The following is a 24,263-nucleotide window of genomic DNA, read 5'->3' on the forward strand; positions in this document are numbered from 1 at the left end:
CCCGTGTGCCGGCGGGGCGATGCCGGCCCCCCCGCCCCCGTCCCGTCCCCCCGTCCCCGCCGCCGCCGGTAGCCGGGCCCCGGGGGGCAGCGGCGGCTCCATGTGAGCAGCCGATCCCCGCCCAGCCGCAGCGGGGGCCCGGCCCCGGGGCGGGGGGCAGCCGGCGGAGGGGGCTCCGGCGAGCCGCCGGCATCGCCCCGCCGGCACACGGGGAGCCCGGCGCGGCCGGGGCCGACAAGTGAGTACCCCCCGGGGGGCGGGGGGGCGCTCGGTACCGCGGGGCGGCCCCTGGCCTCTCTCCTTTTTAATGAAAATCCCCAAGCGTTGACCGAGCGGGTCCCGGAGGCGCCTCCTCGCACGTAGCGCCCCGGAGGAAGGCGCCGCCGGTCCGGGAAGGGGGCGCGGGGCTGCTCCCGCTGTGCCCCCGGCCCCCTGGGGGGCGGCTGGGCTCTGCATCGCTCCTGGTTTTGTTTTTAGCCTCCTTGCAGAGTGCAGAAGCACCCCCTGAGGGAAAGGGAAGTGCTGCCCCAAAGCCCGTGCCGCTCTAATGGAGCGCCTGAAGTCGTGCCCAAACGGAGCGAAAGCTCCGCGGCTGTGAGCGGGAAGGAACTTGGCGACCGCCGGTGCCGAGCCGCTCTGTCCGGGCTAAACTCAGCGGTGGGGAGCTTCACGTGAGGAGGCTGCGCTAGAAAGAGAGCAGCTTCAACGTTGCTTCTTTGAGGAGATGGTCGTGGATGTAGACCCGAACTTGTAGCTCTGTGCGAAAGCTGCTGTTGGCGTGAGTACAATGTCCTTCAGTACAATGTCCTGTCCCCTCTCTGTCCTGCTCATCTGCATCACCAGGTGGAGTTGGAAGGAGGGAAGGGTGTAAAAAGTAGCGGAAGCGTGTAGTGGCTGAAGGTGCGCAAGGGGTGCATGTGAGCTGCACGCCGTACTTGAGGATTGCTCACTTGGTGCTGTGGGTCCGAGAGCAGGGACGGTGTCTCCCAGCTGTGCTCTGCTCCCTCTCACTGAGTAAGGGGCAGCTGCTGGAAACTTGGGGACAGCAGAGCAGTCAGTAGGAAATTCTGCAGGTAGACAGGGCACCTGACGCTTGTAAATGTCTTTTGGGAACCAAATGTGCTGACAGGCAAGAAGACTTTATTTTAGACCCAAATATCTCCATATCTTAAGGTTCCTGTTGTCAGTGCTGTCCTAAAGGGGAAACGGAGGACTGAACTCTCCATTCAGATCAAGTTTTGGTTTTCTTGCTCCAGAAGCTAGAGGTTGGGACAGGAGCTTGCCCTCCCTTCAGGCCGCAGAGTTAAAGGGATGGTCAGTGTTTTGTAGTATTTAGTGTCTGCAGGAGCTGAAAGGCACTGCATCTGTGTGTTCTTTTCTGATACAGTGATTACATTTGCTTTTGTGTCACTTCCTGGTTTCAGACTTAAATTTGCCCTTTCCCACTCCATCGTCATCCTGTTATTAGTGGCAGCCGCGCTCTGTCTGTTGGTGGCACTTGAGCGTTCCTGCTGCTGTTCCGGGTGGATAAATATTTCAAGAAAATATATCGCCTTATGTTATGAATTTTTAAAGTTTATTTTTCCTGTTAGAGCTTAGATCTACTCCATGTAGTTCCTTTGTTCAAGCTGAATAACCTTTTACTATTGCAACAGAGTCTCTGGTAGCAAAAGCATTGGTATTTCAGAGAGCGTGCGAGCCTCATTTGTATTGCTTATTAGAGAAACTTGCCAGCTTAGGAAGAGGAATCATTTGTGTCTTCAGCCTGACAAACTAACTTGACTTCCTCCCATTATGTGTGCACGCAGTACTTTGCAAAAGTGCTGTTAATTACTTCAGTGTTATTTCTCCTCTCTGAATTAGGAGAGGAGGGTGCGATGTTTTAGGCCTGGCAGTGTTATTGAACGGAGAGGAATGCTCTTCTGTCTCTTTAAAGTAAACTAAGTGAAGTATCTTTTAGTCAGCATTAGTCAGTCCTTTAGTCAGTTCTAAATTCAGGCTGTAGCTAACAAATGTGTTTAATCTTTTGGCTCCTTCTCTTAAGAATGCGTGCTTGTTAACTGAGTTTACCTACATTACGTTTGAAATAAAAGTGCCATTAAGGCAGAATCTGCAGTGCTGCTACGGCTTTCTCTGGCAGAGCTTCTGTATATCAGGTAATTCTTGACAGAGATAATGAGGACTGCTTGTAATCGCTCTTGTAAATGCTCCTCCGTGACAGAAAGTATTGTGAATTTGTGGAAGGTGATGGATGGTTCTGTACCGAAATGTGCCGCCCAGTCACGGGATGGACCAGGCCTGATTACCAGCATTACTTCCACAGGCTCCTGTGGCAGCAAAAGCTTCGGATGCTGGTCTGACGAAGACCTGGAACCATGTAAGCTAGGAGGTTCCCTCATTGCTAAGAAGATTATCGGCCTGGCCGTTGGGTGGTGCGGCCACTTGTGTTATGGAGGCTGACCTAGCTTAAGCCAGAGGCCCGCTGAGCCTGATCACCCATGTCTTGTGGCGGCTCCAGCCGCTGATGTGGGGCTGTGAGCAGCTCTGTGCGCTTTGGGCTCTTCCCTAAAGCAGCCTTCCCAACACCTCACCTCATAGCTGTGGCCCATGTTGCTCCTGCATGTTTAGCAGCCCTCAGCAGCCTCCTCGCCTGCATTTGAGGGCTTGGAGGCAAGGGTGGACGGGTCTCTGCTTTGGTCACTTGGGTGGAATGGAGCAGTTGTCAGCTGGGATGGATACCCGCTCACTTCTTTCTTTTATGAGGAGAGAATGAATACTTAAACCCGTCACAGCTTTGTGTTCAATAGAAAATGAAATGTGGCTCTCAGGCTTTACATTTATTTAGACTGTGGGTGAAATAAACTAATCTTTTCTTAGCTCCTTGCTCTGGTCAGCAGGAATCAGTAACTAACTTATGGCTCGATTAGGCACTTACTTGAACTTTAAGCTATGGGTTTGATCATTATCATTGTTATTCTTCCTTTGAGAACTTTGTGTACGCAAGACGCTTTTTGGCTTTAATGAATGCAAGAGGCATTGCAACTCAGTCATGAGGGAACACTTTGTGGGAAGGAAGGGGAAACGGGAGTAATTTGTCCGTGACATTGTGAATCCTGCCTTTTTCTTTCCACTAGTGGTTCTGATCAGCCACTCCAACACTTATCTTGTATTGATGTATGCATTACAGTTAAGCATTTTCAAATGTATTCTTGCTGTTTTTGTCAATGTTGTGGATGTGGTTTATGTCAGTAAGCACTTTAACTTGGAGCCCATATTCCTGAAGTTTATGCTCTCTAGAGAGCCTAATAAAGTGTCATCCCCCGACTCTGAAATAGCAGATTTCTTTTCAGAGCTTGACCAAAATGATTCAGATTTGGAAGCGTAACACATGCATATTATAGCTTACATTACAAGGATACATGCTTCAAAAATAAGGAATGTCAGGATGAAAAGAAATTGCTGAGTTGAACCTTATTCACAGTGAAAACTTCTGCACTGTGACAAAAGGTACATGAAAGTCGAAGACAAAGTCTTTGCAAAACAGACAGGTCTTGATTATGCAGAAGCTCTTCAATACTTTGTTTTCTCAGTATTCTGTGAAACAATCACATTCATTTTTACAAGGGGAAAACAGTGTGTTTTTCTATAACGTCATGTCTTAAGAAATCAGCAGATATCTTTTCCCATTATTTATTGGGATAGTTCAAGATGTTACCATCAGCTAGAGAATACAGCACCTGCAGCTTGGCTGGTAAGAGGAGATGTGAAATAATCCTTATTGTTCAAGACTAGCTTGTTTGGCTCAGATCATCTTTATGTCTTGAGCTGAGATGGTTAGCTTTACACTGATGGATGAGGAGTCTTCATGCGTGCTGTTTTGTTAGCAAAATACTGATGAGATGATTTATGGAAGTGTATGCTCGCAAACAGCTGCAAGAGCAAGATTTGCTCCGTTCCTTGCCCCAAATCCCTCCAAGATGATGAGTGGTGGCCATTGCAGTCTGAACCAGGGTGCAAGAGCTGCCCAGCCAGAGTGGGAGCTGAGAGGGGTGAGCCTCCTCGGGGCACCCAGAAAGGGTACCGTGGAGCTGTGAGGAAGGAGGAGTTGTGGTTGCTTCCTCTAAACTGCTCTAAATCTCCATCGATGAATCTTGCACTCCTACGTGGCCATCTCAGGCTGTTGATTCATTCTTTCTCATTGCTGGCCCCTGCTTTTATGTGTGGATCCTCTTTGAAAATTAGAAATCTATCATCATTCTAGGATAATGGTTATGCTTGTTACTAGATTCCCGTTTCCAGATTCCCAGCCTCTTGGTCTGATGATGATGCCTCTCTCTGAAGGTAGAAGGGGAAATGTTGCTCTGGAGAGGTGGGGGGAGATCTTCAAGCCATTCAAGTTGAGACATCCCTTGTGTGTTCCCTTGGTTGGGATTATCAAGGAGCTGAAGGGAGGTGGTGGAGAGCTGACTGTACGAGGAGTACTGAGAGCCCGTTTTAATTGGAACGAAATACTTGTGAATGCAGCATTAAGGTTACTGACCTGTGGTTTTGTGTTGTAGGTTGTAGCAATTACTTTGAACTCCTGAAGGACAGGAACGGCAAACTCAGGGAGTTGACAACGTGGGGTTGACAGTCTCTGCTCAACGCTGCCTACTTAGATCAGCATAATGTCCTTAATGCACACGTGGGCTCTGTGTGCTCATAGATAGTGGTGAATACTTCTGGAACACGCGTTCTGCAGGAAAAACTTTTTCACCTTTTCTTTGGAACTTTACGTTTAGATCTGCTTATACTCGCAGGGTGTCTGCCTCATTATAAACTGCAGTTGAAAGGATATTTTTCTCTTTATGTAAAATACACGATATGCTTTATAAGATAGAATGTGTATCCTTGTGTATTTGCAGGAATGAAAGCAGTTGCAATGTTTTCAGAAGTGAACAGGCTACTTCAGGACAAGCTACTTGTCTCACTGAATGAGTGATAAGCCCAAAACACCACAAGCCGAAGCCAACGGGGAAGAAAAGGTTTCAAGCTTTTTTCCAGCTTCCCTTTTTAGGAAAGTAAGCTGCTCAGTGTGTTCCCTGGCGAGTGCAAGCCTTTCAGCATTGTGGCATAGTTCATGCTTGAGAAGTCTCTCACTAGCTATTCCAGGAGCTGCAAAATCTGCCATTTCTATGCTAGACCTGACAATAGTGGATACACGCTTTTGTTGACTTCCCCATCACCTAGTAAAGCTGTTTTTTAAAAGATTATTTTCTTCGACGTTTAAGATCATAACGGCTTTATAGTGATAACAAAAATTACAGCTTTGGATTCAGGTCTCTCTGGAAAATATTTTACTCATCTTTTGTGGCAAGTGTGGTCTCACATAGCTTGGCACAGTTTTGAATCTCCGTGGAAGATCTGATGCCTATATCTTTGCTTTAACAAATGCTGCATCTCTGCTGAGCAGTGTTGCGTGGCCCAAGCTAGGTCAGATAGTCAGTAAATGTGCAGTTTGCCAGGTGTGCCTAATTTACTTGCTGTGTATGTTTAGTTTTAATTCATGCAGAGGTGCTCAAAGCAAGACATCTTTTGGGTTTCCATGCAATAGAGATGGCCCTGAAACAAATCCTGGAGATACCCTTGTGTAAGTAGCTTGGAACATCTGTTCCTGATTTTTTTTTTTTTTTTTTTGCCACGGCCATTTCTTCTGTTGTGAGAGCTGACGAGTGTGTTCAGATCCATGGTGTTTCTGTGAGTGGGTGGATCACTGAAATGACAGCAAACTTCTTTCTTCATCGCAGAGTGAGATAGTAACAGTTCTTAGACATCCTAAGGTAAAAGTCACTGCATTTGAAACATCGCAGCAGGAGCACGCGGGCTTCGGTAGCCCCTCAGTAATTCTGACTGTGCTTTGACACTGCGCTCTACAGGAAAGCGACAGTACGTGTGAAGTAGGTCCTGCTGAGAGTGTTTTGTGTGGGCTCTGTAATGGGCAGGTGTCTGAACTCTTCATTTTCAAACCTGGAACACAAAAGTGTGTTTGCATTAACCACACTGATCACCTCCACAGTGACAGTTTCTTAGCTTGTTTGGGTGTTTAACTTAGTTTTACATACCTGAGGCAGCACTAAAACTGGGGTGGTTCTTAGACAGGGCTTGCTGTAGCAAAACAACTTTAACATTCACAGTTGTTTGTGTTCAGGACATTGTGTTTCTTTTTTTTGTGTGTGTGTTGAATTCCTAGCTTTACAGCTTATTGCCATGGCAAATCTTGCAAATTGTTTTGTTTTTTGTCCTCTGAATACTGTTAAGCCTGACTATTCTGAAACCAAGTAATTCCTGATATGCAGTAGAAAAGAAGTGGGCTGATCTTGAAATAACACAGGAGGGTCAAACTTCAGCTGGAGCACTCCTGATGTTTGGTTGTGCCTTGCAGGAGCGTGAGATAACACTCGGCGTGACTCAGGAGCATGGGCAGGATCTTCTGTTCGGGGGGTTGGGGTGGGTGGTGCCCCCTGTTTCGGGGTGGATGCGCGGCTCTCTAGGTAGGGAGCTGCATGCTGCAGTTGCTGGCTGGCTGTGTAGGAGGTAGGTACAGTCATCCAGCTCAGCTTGCGTGTTGTTTACACGGGCTGTGGGAACCTTTCAAAAGGGTGCTGGGAATGACTGGTAAAACAAAAGCTTGTTTGGTGGCACAAAAGAAATGTTAACTTCTGGGTCCTTCTCACTCCTGTTGTTTGTTTACACTGCAGTGCGGTGGGAACAAAATTAATTGTGTAGGTTAGGCGCAACCTAGTGAAGGCTAAAACAGGAAAAAAAAATGAAATTGGAACAATTTACCGTTCATAATGTCTTTCCCAACTGTGGGAAGATTGAGGACTCCAGAGGTGTAAATCACTTGGCCTTTACAGGGCTGTCCTTTCATGCTGTGTTCGACCTGTTCAGTTGCTGCTGAAGGGGATGGTCCTGAAGAGCTTCTCTCACCCCTTGTCATCTTGCTGTGCTAGTCTTTGGTTTAATCTGTGTTTTTGTTAATTAAATTCAGGGAACTAAAATGGTAGAAAGCTGACAGCTCAAGATGAAGTGAGAAGGGAACTAAAAACCAAGTCATCTCAGTGTCACACAGGATGTGTGAGAGCTGGTGCGGGATGCGGTGAGTGTGCACAACTGGTGGGGGACCCTTTGGGCAGTGGCTAGCCAGTCAATCGGTTTAGTTGTGCCCCAAAACCTCACAATTGTGGTTTGATCTACTGAAGTCGGTGTGGGGCGTGTGCTGCAGCCAAAAGGACTGATCTTGCTGCCCCCTGCCCTTTTCTGGTTGTTGAGGTGGTGATGTGCACTTCTCAAATCCACCTGGTTGTGAGTCAACGTGAGTGCTTGTAGCTTTAGTGTAAGGGAAGAGTGGGATTGCCTATCTTCAGCAGAGTGTCAAATAAAAATATCTAAAAATGTTTATAAACAGTATACTAAACTGCATAAGTATTGTCATATGTTTCATGCTGTATGTGTGTGACAAAAAAGAACACCTTCAGCTACTACTCCAACTCACCCTACAAAAATGAGCATGCGCTTGATCTTCAAAGGTTTTTCCTTGCCATTCTCTTCATATCACAATCATAGCATTGCCAACCTGGACAAACTAATCCTTTCATTCTGTAAGATGACGCTTAACACAGCGATCAAGGCTACAGTGAGCAGAAATATTAGTATTCAAATCTGTAAAACACAAGGGAAACAAATAGCTCTACGAGCAGCAGAGCCAATAAAATCTTGTTTCCTATGGATTTATATCCTGTCTGCTGCTGTAGCCCTCCACTGCAGTAACTGAGCTCTCACTGCTGTCCTGATGCCTTCTGTGCCCTTCCCCATCACGGATCGGTCCGTAGGGCGCTGGCTGGGCTGAAGGCAGCGTGTGCTGTGAGCCGAGCACAGCTACTGTGCCTGCTGCCAAAGAGAGGGGAAAAATCACATTCAAGAATTCTACTGGCTGTAGAGTTGAGAGTTAACTTCTCTGCTGTTCTCACCATCCCTTACTTGCCACCTCCAGAAAAGAGTCAGGATCTCATTATGGAATTTATTGGTCTTTTTGTCTTTCACTCCTTTCTTTTCTGAACTGCATTTTGAAAGGGTGTTGGAGTGCCACCGAATTGTTTTTATGTCTCAAACTTCGGTTAGTTTGTTTTTCTTTAAGATCAGTCTTAAAATTGTTGTTACAGATTATTATGCTGCTTACTAAAATGTAATCTTTTTAAAAATCTGATAGGATTTTCGTTTTTTTTTTTTTTTTTTTTTTTTTAAACAAACATGCTTTTTTGTTCCATTGATCAAATCTTGGGGTCTAAACAATTGTTTTATGCCTTGTATTAATCAGGATTTTATAGCATTATCTTATATGTGAAACTTTAACCCTGTAACTTAGTTAAGTGTAGTGTGTTTTTTTTTTTTTTTTTTTTTTACAAAACTCCAGTTGTAACTCCCACATTCTTAATTTCTTTCTCTGTACCATTTCCTGTGTGTTATTTTGTTGCATCTCTAATGTTAACACACCTGATTTTTTCATGCGTTTTGGCATGGCCTTTAGGATGACTTTGGTCAACTTTCACCTTTTTTTTTTAAAAAAAAAAACTGCTTTAGTTTAATCAGCATTTCAAACTGTTTTTGACATTGTTCTGTTATGTTACAAAGTTTTGCCTTAAAGGCGGTATTGAGCCACATCCTGACATTTAACCGAGCATCATTCTTTAATGGGTTGCCCAGAGCAAACCTGTTGTTTTTCTGAATTTGTTGCCTAAATCCAGAAAGTCAGTGAGTAGCATATGTGCCTGTAAGCACAGACAAGGCATTGCACATCGTTGTCTGTCATGTATTACTCTTTTAGCTTGGTCAGATTACCTGAAATCCTTACGGTTCCTTCTCTTAACCTTAATAATTTTGACATGAATCAGTTCAGTTTTGTTCCTTTTCTACTTCTTAGTTGCTGGACCACTAGTGAACATGTGAAGGAGTTTTAGTATAGAACGAGGGTCTTCTGCTATTAACCCTTTTCTGTAAAGTAGTAGGCCACTTACTGCTTTTTCTTTTGATGCCTTTTTTGGTGATATCTGAATAAAAACAGTATTTTCCCCCTAACACCAAGATTAATCTTACTGGCCTGTTGCATCTTTGGGGAAGGCTCTTTGGGAGTCAGCTTTTCAGCTATTTCTCCTTAGTTCACTGCTGTTGTCAAGTTCTGCCAGCCTAAAAATAATAATAATAAAAAAGGCTTCCTTAACAGAAACTATAATATGTATGTTCTCTGATAGCAACCTGTGTAGGTTTAAAAATAATATTCTTTAAATATTTTTTTCAGCTAGCTTGCTGATGGATGAAAGGCTTGTTTGTCTAACTGTCTACGTGGTATTTACCGTCTCTTTCAAATATAAGAACGAACTGGTTTATTTTTTTATTTTTTTTCCCTTACACTAGAATACTGGATGTTTTTAGGAAGTTGATATAATCTTTGTAATGTTTGCAAGTTACTTTTTCTCACTCCTCTGACACAACTCAGTTCTGATTTTTGCTCTTAAAATGGCAAAATGCCCAGCGTAGTGGATTTCCTCTGAACGAGGTGTTAATGGGAAGGTGGTTAGCTCTCTTCCACTCCCCTAAATCCTGCCGTTGAGTGTTGAAACGTGTCTGCTCAGGTAGATGTTGAACTTAGGGTCTAGGAGGCCTTGGCTTCAGCAGCAATCTGTGTTGCAGTGGAGAGGGAGCAAGCAGGAGCAGAGAGGTCTCTCCAGGTAATGGACAGACACGTCAAGTGCCTTCCCATCTACAGCTTGTATCTGTTTTCAGGCAGGGATATAAACAAACCACCAACTACCACAAACCCAACCTGGAGTGATTCCTGTAGATTTTCTCAGGAGAAAAATGCCAGCCAAGACTGCTGGGTAGCAGGCTGCTGTGCCACGTACTACGCAGATACAGTGTGCAAGGGGCAAAGCTACAGAACTGCTGTAGCTGCTGTGGTGGAGAATAAAAATATTTCGTTAGAGGTGTCATGAACTCCTAATATTTTTAAATGAAAGGTCAAATTCAGTAAAATGTTTTGATTTAATGTATTTTATCAAGCTTGTCAGTTTTGGGGGAAGGGAAATCCAAACATTAAAATTTTTTGTTCGGTATTTTAACTGAGATGTTCTATTTTAAAACATATTTAATAAATAGCTTTAAAACACAAATTGCCGTAATAGATCACACAGAAGTTCTTTCTTTCCCTCTGTCCGATATCAGCCGTAAAAGTGAAAATGGCTGATACATAGTAACCCCAGAGTTCCCAGACACAGCCCATCTCAAAAACATCCCTAAGTGGATGCATAGGGAAAATTGATAACAAGATAAATGGTTGACGCTTTTCTCCATACAGAGCTGCATGCAGTTTTGGGAACCTCTGAGCCAGAGATTGTTTCTGTTTCTTCAGAAACGGGTGAATAATTTCTCTTCTTTGAAATTCTCCAGTATTTCCTAGAATCCATGTAAAATTTTCATCTCCATTGCATCCTTTTGCAACAAATTCTGCAGATCTACTGGCTAGGGCATGAAGAATTGCTTTTACTTTGAATGTGCCTGTCTAGTTTCTAAATTATATGTATAAATTTCTGTCTATATTATATGTCTATATTGCCGTCCAGTGTTTGTGTTGGGAGCAGCAGTGACCATCAGTTACTATAGTTTGCTTTTCCTGTTATTTGCCTTTGTTGTAGTCCCTTGAAGTTGGTCTCTTTGGTCTGGAAGAGACAATTCTTCAGATGCAGATTCTTCTATATTCAAGTCATTTTTGATGAAATAGTGCACATCCATAAAAAGACAGATATTTCTACATCATCTGCTTGATTTTTTTCATTGAAAAGGGGAAGTGCTGTTGGGGACCACTGCTTACTAGTATTTCAAGGCTGAAGTCAGTCCTAGGGATGGCAGCCTGAGCTGAAGCTTAGGCTATGGGGGATGTTTACTGAAGAATTGCTTGACCCTGTGGAAACGAAGGGTATTCAAGTAAGGAGGAGGAATTTTCGTCTGTGTCTTCAGGAAGTGGCAATTCCTGTATAGCTGTTCCTGTGTTAAGAACATCAGCACAGAAACTCTTAAGATTGTGTCTTGATGATATAGATTATTAAAAAAAATAATTAAAACAAAACAGGATCTTTCTGAAATAATAAATAGCTCATTTCCTATGTTAGTATTTCAACTGCTGCAACCAGGCAAGGTAAACAAAAATGCAGCCCTTGTAGTGGAAGCAGTCTTTTGTTCAGTGTTGTTGATAGTGCCTTGTCAACTTTCAGTTATTGATTGTGGCTGTGGGTAGGAGTACCTTTGTGAAAGAAAGGTAAGTTTAATGCTTGGTGGTTTTCTGCAAACCTCTAAAGTCTTTATTTTACTGGGTGTCAGTTTGGCAAGATTTGAAATAATCTTACATTTTTTTTGTCATGATTGCTATCACAATTTGAAGACACATGATGCTTGTTAACTCTGGTTACATTTCTTCTATCGCTACTGATAGGCTATAACATCAATTTTTATTAAATACAGGGTAAGGATGGATAGATTAAATTCAGACCTGATCCTGCAGTCATTGAACTGTAGACTTAAAATTGGTTGTAAGTCTCTCTGTGGAAAGCTGAGTGTGTGCATAAATGTTTGCTGTATCGATAGCTACAAATGTTTGTTGAACTTGTTACTGACATACTTTTTTGCCTCAGAACAAAAATGATCGTCAGTTTTTCATTGTTAATAAAAAGTACAGGGAGCTTTTTATTAGTCTAAGCTTGCATTTACTTATTTGGAAGAGCACAAATTTGATTTCTGAAGAGCAGGATTTTCAAGTACTCTTAGGTCACTTAGGAGCATAAATTCCATTGACTTCCTACTGTTAGGGGAGTAGAATTGAAGTGAAGCAAGGGATTAATTTTGGAACTTAAGCAAACCAAAAAGTGCAGTTGATCACAAACACCAGGCAGGGTATTGTGTTATGGAGGAAGCCTCATTTTTGTGTGAATCTTTTGAAGCCTAAATGAACATCTGATTGTAAAATTCTCTTCAAAGACTTGGTCAGGGGCAATTAGCAAAATGAGGATTGATAACTTAATTAGGAAAACATTATAATTAAATTTATTTTTAATAACTTACAGAAGTTGTGCTTGTTTACTTGTAAGGAGAATATAGGATAAGTGTTGTGCAACTCTTTCTATTGTCTGTCTTTGCAGTAGTTACTGTACTGCTGTTTTCTTTGCTGATACTCCACAGTGGGGCAATAGCACTCGAAAGACTCCTAAATTTTTCACTTAAAGCTCTTCTTGGACTTTGAAGATGGTTGAAATTTTACAATTAAGTAAAATTACCTGTCCAGTTTTGCTAAGAAAGGTAATGGTAGTTTGTTTGCTTCTTGTCTACTCCTTGATTAATGTTTTGTTTGGCAGTAGCTAGGAGGGCTGCAAAACTTGTTGTTTGACTCTTGTTTCAGCTATCAGTTGTCTTTGTGCCTTATCAGGCTGCTTGACGACTGTTTAATTGAAAAGTTTTACAGGCTATTCAAGTGTTATTGTTAGAATAAGCACTTAATTCCAGAAGGAGGATATAATCTCATGGCTTGCTATGGAGAGTCACAGTGTCGGGGGAGGGATGCTATCACTGCTCTAGATATCAGACATGTTTATTTTATAAATACAGACTATTTTTTTTTCTGAATAGCAGAGGACAGAACCTTGGCTAATCGTAAGTATTTCTGTGTGGCCAAATATTTTACTGTCATTCTGTTACAAGAACTTTAGCTGAGAATTCAAATGCTACATTCAGGGTAGCAAATGGGAATCTTGTCCCTGAGAAACTGCAGCAGCAAGGATGAAACTGAAGCTTGCTTACATATTTTCACTTGGATAGGTGGGTACATGAAAACTGGTAATTTAGCATTATGCCTGACAAAAAGAAGTACGTGAGAAATGATGGTAGAAGAATCACTTGAATTTGCTTCTACTCTGACTTGCCACTACGACGGTGGGGATTGTGTTGCTTTATGTATGAGTAATACAGTGTATATACGTACTTTTTCCCACCCCATACCTTGTTTTGCTTTATTATCTGCATTAATGTTCTATACTGCTGCAATACTTGCATTTCACTGTTGGGGAAATGTGTTTCACTGATACTAAATATAGTGGTTTACAAGAATTATCTGTCCTGCTTTTTTGCTTAGCTGATGGCGACTAGGTGGAAAGTTGCTTTTTTGGCCCAGGCTCTGATTAGAGAACAATGGAGCTGACTTGTTAATGAAGCAAGTTTAGAAATTGTGACTAATGGGGGACATTTCACTTTCATTCTCTCAAGGATTGCTGATATTATACTGCTGAGTTTATTAGGGCAAAACACTGATCTTGCTTGGCAAAAGTTGGTTGCCACAGTCATGCTACAGCTGGCTATGGAGAACAGTAAAAATCTCTGAGCACCAGGGAATAAAGTTCAAACTGGGCTGTGGTTTAATTGAAAGCAAGGAGCACGAGTGCTTGCAGCACTTTGGGTCTTTGCTCACTGCAGCTTTTCCCATGTCTTCTGTTCGTGAAATCCAAATAAATCCTTGGATCCCAAACTGAGCGCATCCCTTGTCCGATTCTTCTTTCAGTCCAGAATTACTGCACTCTTGTTGACTTAGAGTAGGTTGTCAGTATTTAAAGCAGGAAGCTTTAGATAAACCATTAATATGAGAAATTTGGAGGTTTTGGTGTTGGGGGGAGTACATTGACCAAGAACTCTAAACTTTTCCGTTTGTAAAGAGGCATGAAATTTTGCACTGCAATTCCTGTCTTTTCAAAAAGTTAGCACTGAGGGTTTTTCTTTTTTATCAGCAGCTCAAGGAAGTGGAGAAGTTAACAGATTTTAGAACTTTTGAGTTTGTGATTTTTTTTTTTCTTTTTATAAGAAAAAGCGTAGTTAAATGCATTCTATGAGGTTTCTGATGTTTCATAGACTAACAAAAGGTTGCTTTATTAGTAGCTTTAATGAACAAATCGCTTTATTGGCTTAGACATACTGGTTGCTTTGTCGGTCCTAACAGCTATGGGTTCTTGTTTCAATTCACCATTGTGCGGGAGTAGAGAAGTGATAGCCATTGACCTTCTGTTAAAGCACAATAAAAAGTTTTTTGTGAAGAAGGAAAGTGTGCAGGGAAAAATAAGAAAGCAGTTCTCTGACTTCAGTTGAGCAACGTAAAAATCAAGAGACAGTGTACCCCTCCTGTTCTCTTTCTTGCTAGGTGGCTCAGTACAGTGAGCCACCTGAAACAAGAAATCAGGAGCCTGACTTTCTGAAGACTGCTTTTCTTGGAACCTGTGTGTAAAGTAGGAAGGTATTTGTATTGTAGCTGTAAGGAAGCATATCGAGTAGATATTTGCTTAGCCCGGAATAGAACGTGCGTTAACTTTCAAAAAACCTTTCTTTTTAAATATTGATTGCCTGGTTTGTTTCAATAAGTAGTTAACCTACATGACTTAACCATAGCCTTTGACTGAATTAAGTGACCATACTTTATTTCTTGAACTATTTTCTAAGAATTTGTTTAAATGGGCAAATAGTATTTTTCTGGCTGTATGGATGAGACAAAGATGAGATTTGTTAGGTTCTTGGAAATTGTGTTAAAGGCAATTATTTCTTGAAATTGATGTCTGTGTAGTGAAAGGCTGCTAAATCAGGTGGGATGATGTTAAGAATGAGCTCGGGGACTACAAAGCTATCAGATTGCTTTAGAAACATTTTACTTGTAAAACACAATCATCTTTTTGTATCTCGAACAATACTGTTCACATTGAATCTGGGGATTCAGGTAGTTTTGCCATGTGTATTTACATCATGTCACACGTGAAGTTAGAATGATTAAAAGCATTAGGAATTTTCCTAATAAGTGCACTTTCCAAGGGTTGTTTATTGCTCTCTGCAAATACGTATATTTCTTTTGGGTGGGAAAATACAGTGCAGGTGAGAGGTCCAGTAGCCAAGTGGTTTCTGGCATGCAGGTTTGCTCTCGGGCACTGGCTGTTTGGGAGCAGCTGCAGGAATGCATTTTACACTATCGTTCTGCTTCGAGTTGTGTTGTAGTGATCCTGTTGTATGTTTAGTGGTTATGACCTGCTGGACCTAGTCAGTAGTGGTGTCCCTGTTTGTATTGCAATACACTGTTTGAATTACTGTTTTTCTTACAGAGCAGTTTCATGCCTTAATCCATTCTTAATTCATCAGGGAAGAAAGTTTTCCCTAAGGCCGTTTCTTTGAGAAAGACAGTGTCAAGCAGTGAAGTGGTCCTTGTGTAAATATATCTAGATTTCATTTTTGAGGCAGTTCATTCCCCATGAACTTGTTCTTGAAGTTAGGAAAGACTGAGGAAGAAGAAGCACACTGAGCGTGTTCAGCCTGTGCATCACTGACTCTGTTTGGAGAGGAGCTGGCTTGCCATGCTCTGGTTAGCTTGGTGATAGTTAGAGGAAGTAACTTTTGACTTCCTTAAGGTGTGTTTTCTGCTGGATCTTGTAGCATGAAAAGGTTATTAATGTAAAACTTGCATATTTTTGCATGAAGGTAACTTAAAGCAGGAAAAAACACTTTGCTTCTGCTTTCCATGAGGAAAACAACTGGATCTTTTCACTGCCACCAGCATAGAGTGCCTTCTTTCCTAAGTATTTTGTTTATTGCCTTCTTCAGTTTTCATCTTTTAAGTCTTTCTGCATGCAGAAAAGGAGGTTTATTTTGCTCTCTAGTGCATTTCTTATATTATTTTCTCAGTGCAATCTCCCTATCTCCTGGTTGCATCTCTTTTCCCTTTGCCTCTGCTTACCCAGCTCTGCCCTCCCACACTTGTTTTACATGTTAATGTTTCAGTAGTTTTATATATCTTCAAAACACTTGTGTTTTCTCTGTGATCCTAAAAATTCACTTTAGCGAGCCCTGTTTTTAGAAGGAGCTACCTCTTCAGAGGCTATGTTAGCACCTCCATCTGGCAGATGTTCACTGATGGTCCTCGGCAGCTCTGCTTGCCACTGGATCTCTACCTCAGCTCGCCTCGATGTACCCTGTTGAAAGGTTACGTGGCCAAAGGATTGTTTAGAATAAATTAAGGTACATTAGGCTTTTGGTAGAATAATGGATACTATAAAATTTTTTGTAAAACTAGTCAATTCCAAATTTAATTTGGAGGCTGCAGTTGGCTGAACGTGATTCATATTCATCAGCTCTAAAATGTCCAAGTATCATTATGAGTAATGGAATGGAAGAGGTTGTGTGGCTTGGAATAATACCTTTTAATCCTTCCTCCTACTGCATGGAAACTTGTTTTTGAATAGGTTGCTGTTGGGAACTGGTTTTGAGGTTGTGTTGATATTATGATGCCCGTGGACAATTTGTAACTTGAGTATGTGATTGAAACTGATGCTAGCTGTGTATGTCAAAGCAAAGTGGTAGTTTTGATGCAGTTCTCACTGAAAAGATAGTTTAAGTAGAAATAAAGAAAGAAACCACGTTTGCAGAGTTTTAGCTGTCCAGAACTCTACTGCAGTTAGCTTATTAATTATATATTTCTTCATTGGCATCAACTTCCTAAACACCCATCTCGAACGACAAATGGCAGCCTGGAAACTACATGTTGAAGAAAGAAGACAACTAGCACGTGTAGGTGGCTGCTGGTTTTAAAACAACATACAATAAAACGTGTGTGGTTTGGCCCTTAGCTACCAGACCATGTGCAAGAAGGGGTGGGAGTGCGGTTGTTATTCATCTTGCATAACAGAAAGATCTACAGCTGCAAAGACTGCTCCTTTGGAGGGATAAACTGACGTCTTTCAATATTATGTAAAAACTTGCTGTGAGAAAAGTCCCTGTAGTTGTCATTCTACCTTGGAATTTATACAGAAAATGATTAAGCATTACCAGCTATACTGGAAAATGTATGTTGAAGAAACTTAGCTCTGACTCTCTCCCCTAGCTTTTTAATAATCATCTATTTTCAAGTTCATTATCAGAGCCAAAATTTTTGCAGGCAACCTTGCATCAAATAGTACTGGGCCCTGCAGAGCAACAGATGCAACACTTGCCAGTGGTTCTTCACCATCCTGTGGTAAATATTTACTCTCCTCCCCACTAAAATCACAAAATGTGTGGGTCTTACATATTCACACACCAGAATGTAATGTGCTTGATACAGTGCGCTTCTTGTGGAAGTAAAGGGAGGGGAAGCAAATAACTGCTAAGCACCAGACTGAATTCACGTCTACAAATGGGAAAAGACCTAATAACCCTGTTCTTGCAGGCAAGCAGTGCATCAAGATGAACTAACTGCATAGTCAGTTTAACCAAGGACAGCCTAAAGATGCCTTCAGAAGACGTATCTGAGTCTTTAAAATACAGAGTTCTGCTGTCTGTCATGGGCTCGGGAGTGTTTTTGGGAAATGTCATATACTCTGCCACTCCTCTAACTCTTCGGTGCATCACAGGTAAATATTAATTGCCTTCTTTGCCCTCCTTGAACAGCAAAGACATTTCAGTTTTTCCCATCTTCCTTGGAAAAAAAACCCCTCTCAACTCTGTAGGTTATCAACCACTTCATACTCATTAGCACAGCCCAGATGAAAACAGAGCGTATGTCCTCATCCTGAAGTTAGTTCTGAAGGTTGTTTTTCAGTTTTTTCACTTTTTTGAGATCGGGAGGTTTTCTACGCTTCATCGCTTCAGCTCTATCAGTTGGACTACTGAAGGTGTTTTGGTTTTGTTTTCTTTTGTTTGTTTCGTAGTGCTTTGAATACTGTTCTCCTGACTGAGATTGTTGCCTTAGAAAGCTCAATTTCATTTAATTTGAGAAGGATGTTAACCTGGCCTGACAATGTTCATGTTCCCTAGCTGAGTCTAGTTCTGTCGTAAGTGAATCTCTGGCTCATTCAGTTTTCCTAGAGTCTTCTTCACTCCCTCACTAATCACAAGCTATTTTTAACTCAAGTAGCTGCCTTTTTTTTCTATCAGTCCTTTGGGAGTGGAGATGTGGACAGAGCAGTGCCATGGTAGCTGGGAGAACTGGATTTTTTTTGTTCCTAGCTTCTGCCATTGACTTCTCTGAGGTTGTCTTATTTAAGAGCATATTGCCACTTTTGTGTGTGCGTTATCTTCTGTGAAGTAAGAGTACGTAGCCACATCTGTAAAACGCTTACAGGTCTTTGGGTAAATGCTACTCTGAGTAATCGAGTTTGTTGCAGGGTGTCACAGCCCATGGTGATAATTCAATAACAATATGGTTTTATGTCTTTGTGGAAAAGAAGCAACAGCAGAAGTTCAGCACAGGAGATTCAAATGGCAGTCTGCAACCTGTATAATATTATGAAGGTAATGTGGCCATTAATACATGCACAGCTATTCATTGCTTAGTGGGAGCAGTGACCTGACATAAGTTGTGGCTAGTTTTACTAGATATGAGATGTTTTAATGAAAACGGGGGTTACATTTATTGCTTTAACATTTGTGGGAGTGTTTTAGCAGGTGCTGAACTTCTGTCCTGTTTGCATTGTTCAAAGCCCACTTAGCAAAGAAACACAATGTTTTCCTGTAAAGGACAAAGTATCCGAGGCAGACCCACGGGCTCCAAACGAAAAGCTACTCCACTTAATGGTTCACATCTTAGGTTTTTTCACTCTGATGGAAACGGCTTACTGCTATAGTTGCTGCATTAATCCATAATCCAATAAAGGGGATTTATTGGAGGGGTTGAAGGCAGAGAGAAGAAAAGCAATGTCTTTATAGTGCACTGTGAGCAATAGTTAGGGTAAAAATAAGATAGAGCCCCTGAATAGCTCCATGTTTGCCTTTCTCCACGTGTTTCCTTGGGAAAGACTTGCACAGCTTCACAGCAGCATTCTGAGGTGCAAGTACATCCCTTCCCTTACTCCTCATGGAAGGACCACATCAAGAACCCAAACAGTCCCCCCTGCCCCTCCCAGGCTGTTCTTCCTGTTAGTTCAGCTGCCACAAGTACAGGGATAACCGGGTCACTACTTCAATCTATACAACTGGTCTGCGTGCTGCATGAAATATCACATGCTAAATGAATGCTGACCCTTCAGCTTTGGTAAGAACAATGTCAGTTCCAGTATACAGCTCTACTGCTCTATAGCTATCACTCTTCTAATAACACATGCAAATATATAGCTTCAGGGCTCTTCTGAAATTACCCATTGTATGCGTATGTCTCGGGTTGAAGCTCCTGCTTAACTCATATGTAGTAAAATGCTTGAATTAAAGCTGCTCCTGTCTGCAGAGAGCTCACACGAATGGCTCGTACCTGCAGCTGAAGAAGGGATGGCAGATTCTGCATATTTTCATATCTCGAAAGCCAAAACTAGAAAGATACTTACTGACACTGATACATATTTACTGAAAGCTCAGTGGCAGTCTGGATCCTCCAAGGGTATGCTGACATCTGTCACTACAAGTTTTTGTGCTGTTATGTTATTGCTAGAATTGCCCACTTTTACCCTCAAAGAAAACTGAGACCTCGATGTAGCTGCTTCTGAGATTGTTGGTGCTTCGTAGAAACCAAATGCAGGATCTTCAAACAACGTTAGTTGTTGTTGCTGGGGTTTGAAAGGTACAATTACGTGACTCAATCTCTGGAAAGCGAGCTGTTTGGAATTTTTGAATCTAAATGTCAGGTACAACACCTTTTATTCCTTTCTCTCTCTTCTGATGTGAAGGCTTTGCCTATAATTTGTAAGCAGCTTGCAAAGAACTCTGAAGAAACTTTCTCCAAATGCTCAGCCTTTTGAGAAAAGATAATGTTAGTGCTTACCTTTCTTTTGAAGATGGGTTGACTTCTAAGAGCTGCTAAATGCCCTGTCTGGATTCTGTAAATCACTGTCTGTAAGAGACTATTCATACTTGATTTGAAAATGTCGCTCATTTCCCATGTCTGAAATTAGTTTCAGAAAACAGACAAAACAACATACTAATTTTTAAAGCTTGAAAATTTGTCATGCTAGAATTACCATTTAATGAGCTAGTGTTTTACTCTGATTTCCAGTGTACAGTTTGGAGATGAATAATGATACTGTGCTCTCAGGGGTAGATATAGAAGTCTAGGAAAAATTTGGCACTCAGATACATACGTATGTTCCTGTGGGCCAAATTATTTGGGAAGAATTACCAAACAGGATTAAACTAAGACACGTGAATTATAGGCCTAAGCTTAGGCAGCTGCCATCATGGGATACAATCGAAGCCTTAATTTGTCTACAAAATGCCCTGGACCATGGGCTGCAAAAAGTCTGTGAGCATCACCAGTGTAACCCATGAACTGTTTGTTGCCTGTCTGGAACTGGAAACAGGAGACAGGAAAAACTGCTCTGAGCATCCAGGGGATCTTGAACCAAGGTGAGGAGGAGAGGCAAACAAACTTCTCTAGCAAGCATATCTTAGTTTGAATTTGTGTTTTAGGTAGTAGTGAAGGGCACGGGGAGCTGGACGCGTCCCTCCAGGTCAGAGAGGGCAAATCCTGTGTTCTGGCCTGCAGCTCTTCATTCCTCTCTTCGTCAGCTGTGGACCTGGTAATAAGGTTTGGCCTATGCAGTAGTTTTTCTTGAGTCTGAGAGAAAGAAGATAGCACTTTATATGAAATTGGAAAAGACTGTCAGTGTTCCCATTATAGTCTTTGTTACCAGCTCTAATAATTAACATCCACTTTGATCCAAAATTTCAGGAAAAGCAACAGGAATATTCAGCAGTCTCATTTCCTCCTTCAAAATAAAGACAACACTAATAGCTGAAAAATTTGGCTCCGAATCTCCAGTTGAATCCGAGGTCATCTTGACAGCCACTACTATCGAACAGTTCCTTCCCTTCTTGCCACCTTGGATGTATAACTGTAGTGTTGCAAAAATAGTTTTGGCATATCATTAAGATTTTACAGTGTGTTTGGATTTTGGGGTCAGATGATCCGAAAAGTATGCAACTGAGATCTTAGGCCCACTTTATTTTTCTAAACTCTGTCAGCAGTGTTGCATTTTCAAGTACATCTATTTATGACAGAATTTGAAGCAAGCTCTTTAGCCTATGGTAGGTTAATTTTCTTCAACTCCTGATACAAAATTTAGCAACCAAAAAAACTGCCTGTGATTGCAACTTGGCTTTGCTCTGTTGAGAGTTAGGTACTGTGCTGTGTCTGTATGATGTCCTTTTGCTGAAACCGTGTCAACTGTGACATCGGTAATGGAAGAGTACACTGGAGGAGCTTCATAAAACTTCATCCGTGTTCTAGTTTACTGTCCATCTAAATTAAAGATTAGCAATAGTTACCTTACAGGCTTTTGTAAACACTCTAAATAATGCATTATGCTGTTCTCCAATCTCCTCCTTGTTCTAGTATATCCCACTAGTGAAGTAAGTTGATAAGAAGGTTCTGAACTTGTTCAGTCTGCTTTTTTTTTTTTCCTCTACAGGTTTGCATTGATGTTTCCAATGAACTGTGATTATTCAGATTGGATCTTTGGAACAGCAAAATGCATTTATTTTCTGTTTCAGGAGACCATTGCTCTGAACTTAGTAACTTCTATAGTTTTCCAATCTTAACTTCTGCTTCTTGAAGGTGAGTGGTTGATCTCAGTTTCCAGAAGTCAGGGAACAGTCACTGCCTCGGTCTTTGCTGAACAAGATTTTACATCCAAGTCTAATTGCTCCATTCTGAGATGTCATTGAGGGCAGGAAGGTCGGAGGAAAGTTGGAGGAAAGAAACCTGGTGTGCAGGACTAAGCGTTGTCATGTTTGTGTTCTCCAGGGCAAAGGGTGAGTGAGGATTGGAAATCGTGTATGACTGCAGCTCCTCCCAGTGGCAGGTCTTTCACTGTTCCTATTTGCTGATAAGGCAATGCCAGAACGAGTGGTGTTCTGAGCCTCACCCCCCATCCCCGCTGCATCCCTACTGCCTGCATTTTTAGAGGTGGGAAGGGGACACTTAATGCTTGAGTGGTAGGATCAGTAATAAGGACATGACTGAATATCTGTAGCAGCCCACTGGACAGACAGACTGCCAGAAACACCAATAATGTGCTCCCTTGTTCTACATCACTTCGTGCTGTCTCAGTACAGGCTTGAAAAATAGTGTGTCTCCACAAAGAGAGAAAGTACTGTTGTTGTCTAGCACAAGCAGTCACCCTGATTCCTCCTGCAGAAAACCTGAGATTCGTATTCTATCCACATAGTTAAACCTCTCATCCGAGCTCTCATCATCTGGCATTGTGATTGCTGCAGCAGCCTTTTATCAGGCCTTTACAGATGCAGTCTTGCTCTTGCTGTTAAGTCAGGCTATTGCTGCATGCTGATTTTTTTTTTTTCTTGTATATCAAGGCATTTCCCGAATGTTTAGGCAATGCTTTCAGGAGTCAGTGTAGGAGATACCATGCCTGTTGGTACCAACTCTTCTTGGATCTGTGATGATCCATGTAACTTGGAAACAATTTCAGTGCTGTTGATTGTGTATTGATAATGTTTGTGTGTCACATGGTATGAATATGCAGGGCTTTATACTGTTAAAAGTTGCACAGAATTTTTGAAAATCACTCATGAGACCTTCTCTTGTGTTTCTACTTACACGGTTGCATTTGTTGAATTCTATTCCAGTTCTGCTTATGGCATCCCTCTTTCTGATGTCCTTGATTTGTAAGCATCTAGGTGGGTTGACAGACCTGCACTGCGAGGTGCAAACCTCTACCACATCCCTGAAGATCCTCAAGACCTGACTGGACAAAATTCTGACTGACCTGATTGGAATTCACTATTGACTGTTATTTGAGTAGGAGGTTGAATGAGAGATTTGCTGAGATCCCTTAGGTCTGAACTAACCTTTTTTCTTTTTTTTTTTTTTTTGCGGGCAGAATGAAAATCTGGCTCAATAGTCAGTAATAAGGGCCAAAGCTTCAGTGCTGGAGGAGTAATCAAATGGAGAGTTGAGTGCCCAGCTTCCACTGTCTCCTATCAGTGTGCTGGAGTGCCAAACAAGTGTATCAGAAACATCCTGTGTCTTCCTGTTTTTAGCTTTGTGTCAAGTGCTAGGATGTGCTTCAGTGCACGTGCACAGCAGCAGGAGATGTCCTCTGGCTTTGTGAGTACGAACATAGCCCATGCTATGTGGAGTATTTACAACTTAGTGGCTTGAGCATCATTAGTGAAGTGTACAGCATACCTTGATAGCCTCTTAAGTCATACTGGCTTCACGTTTATGTAACTGCTTTACTTCACCTCCATTACATGGAACAAATGCTGTGCGCTTTATTAGAAATTTGGTCTTTCTATTTTGGTGGTCAGCTGTCAATTCTTACTAAAATATTAAGACTGTGTAGCTCATTTGAGATTTTAAAAGGTCTCTCATTCGTCTGTGGTAAAAGAAAGTGGTGACGCTTTAATAGAATATATGGAATTAGGATTTTAGTTAGTAAGATATTATTGACTGACATTTAGAGAAAGAAAAATATTTATTTCTATAGTGATTTCCTCATTTTCACAGGTGAAAAATCAAACATCAGTCTCTATACCATTGCATGTGTGTTATTACGTTGTTTCACTCTGTGGCGAAATTGACGTTCTTTTTCTGATCCTCCTTTGAGTTTCATGGACTCATCAGGTGATGTGGATTAGGAGGAATTTTGGAGTTCATCTAGTCTGGACCCATGATCGAAGCAGGACCAGCTTAGATGGAGTGATAAGTTTTGAGCATCTCCAATGATAGACATGCCACTAGATGGTTCTGCTTCAATATTTGACTGCCTGTGATAGGAAACTTGATTATCAGAATGAGAAGTCAGAATTTGTTGTTGTAGGCTGTGTCTACAGCCCATTGCTATGTGCCTCCAGGAGGAGTCTGCTGGAAGACTATATCTGTGGGATAAATTGTCGCTTTGTTACATAGAGTTTAAGTCTCTCCGCTCTTCCATGACAGTACAAGGTCCTGGACATACGAAAGTACCTGAAAATGTTCCTAGTCAATTCCTTTTAAGACATGAAAATTAATACATAGGGCCTCCTGTAACAAATGATATAAATTTGAGCACTGGTACAGTATACTCTGTTCTGGTGCAAATTACTGTAGGAAGATGTTTATCTGCACAGGAGTTGGCTTTCTAAGGTCCATTTACTTGGGATTTGTGATATATGGAGAGCCATTTGTCTTCAGCAAAGCTGAAGCAGGGTAAAATTATGGTGAAATGTTCTTTCCTCTGTCTGCTGTTGGAGCTAGTCTT

At 41.8% G+C, this 24,263-nt stretch overlaps 1 protein-coding gene across 1 annotated transcript in view; it reads left to right on the plus strand.

The window, feature by feature from the left end:
* The first annotated feature begins 94 nt into the window (after positions 1-94).
* The window catches only part of FBXW7 (F-box and WD repeat domain containing 7), a 170,828-nt gene continuing 146,659 nt past the window's right edge, over positions 95-24,263 (plus strand). Inside the window, exon 1 of the mRNA XM_035323739.1 lies at positions 95-238. The gene's annotated coding sequence lies outside the window, so the exon portion shown is untranslated. The remainder of the gene's footprint in view (positions 239-24,263) is intronic.

Source organism: Oxyura jamaicensis, chromosome 4 (genome assembly GCF_011077185.1).
Source record: "Oxyura jamaicensis isolate SHBP4307 breed ruddy duck chromosome 4, BPBGC_Ojam_1.0, whole genome shotgun sequence".
NCBI classification, from domain to species: domain Eukaryota; kingdom Metazoa; phylum Chordata; class Aves; order Anseriformes; family Anatidae; genus Oxyura; species Oxyura jamaicensis.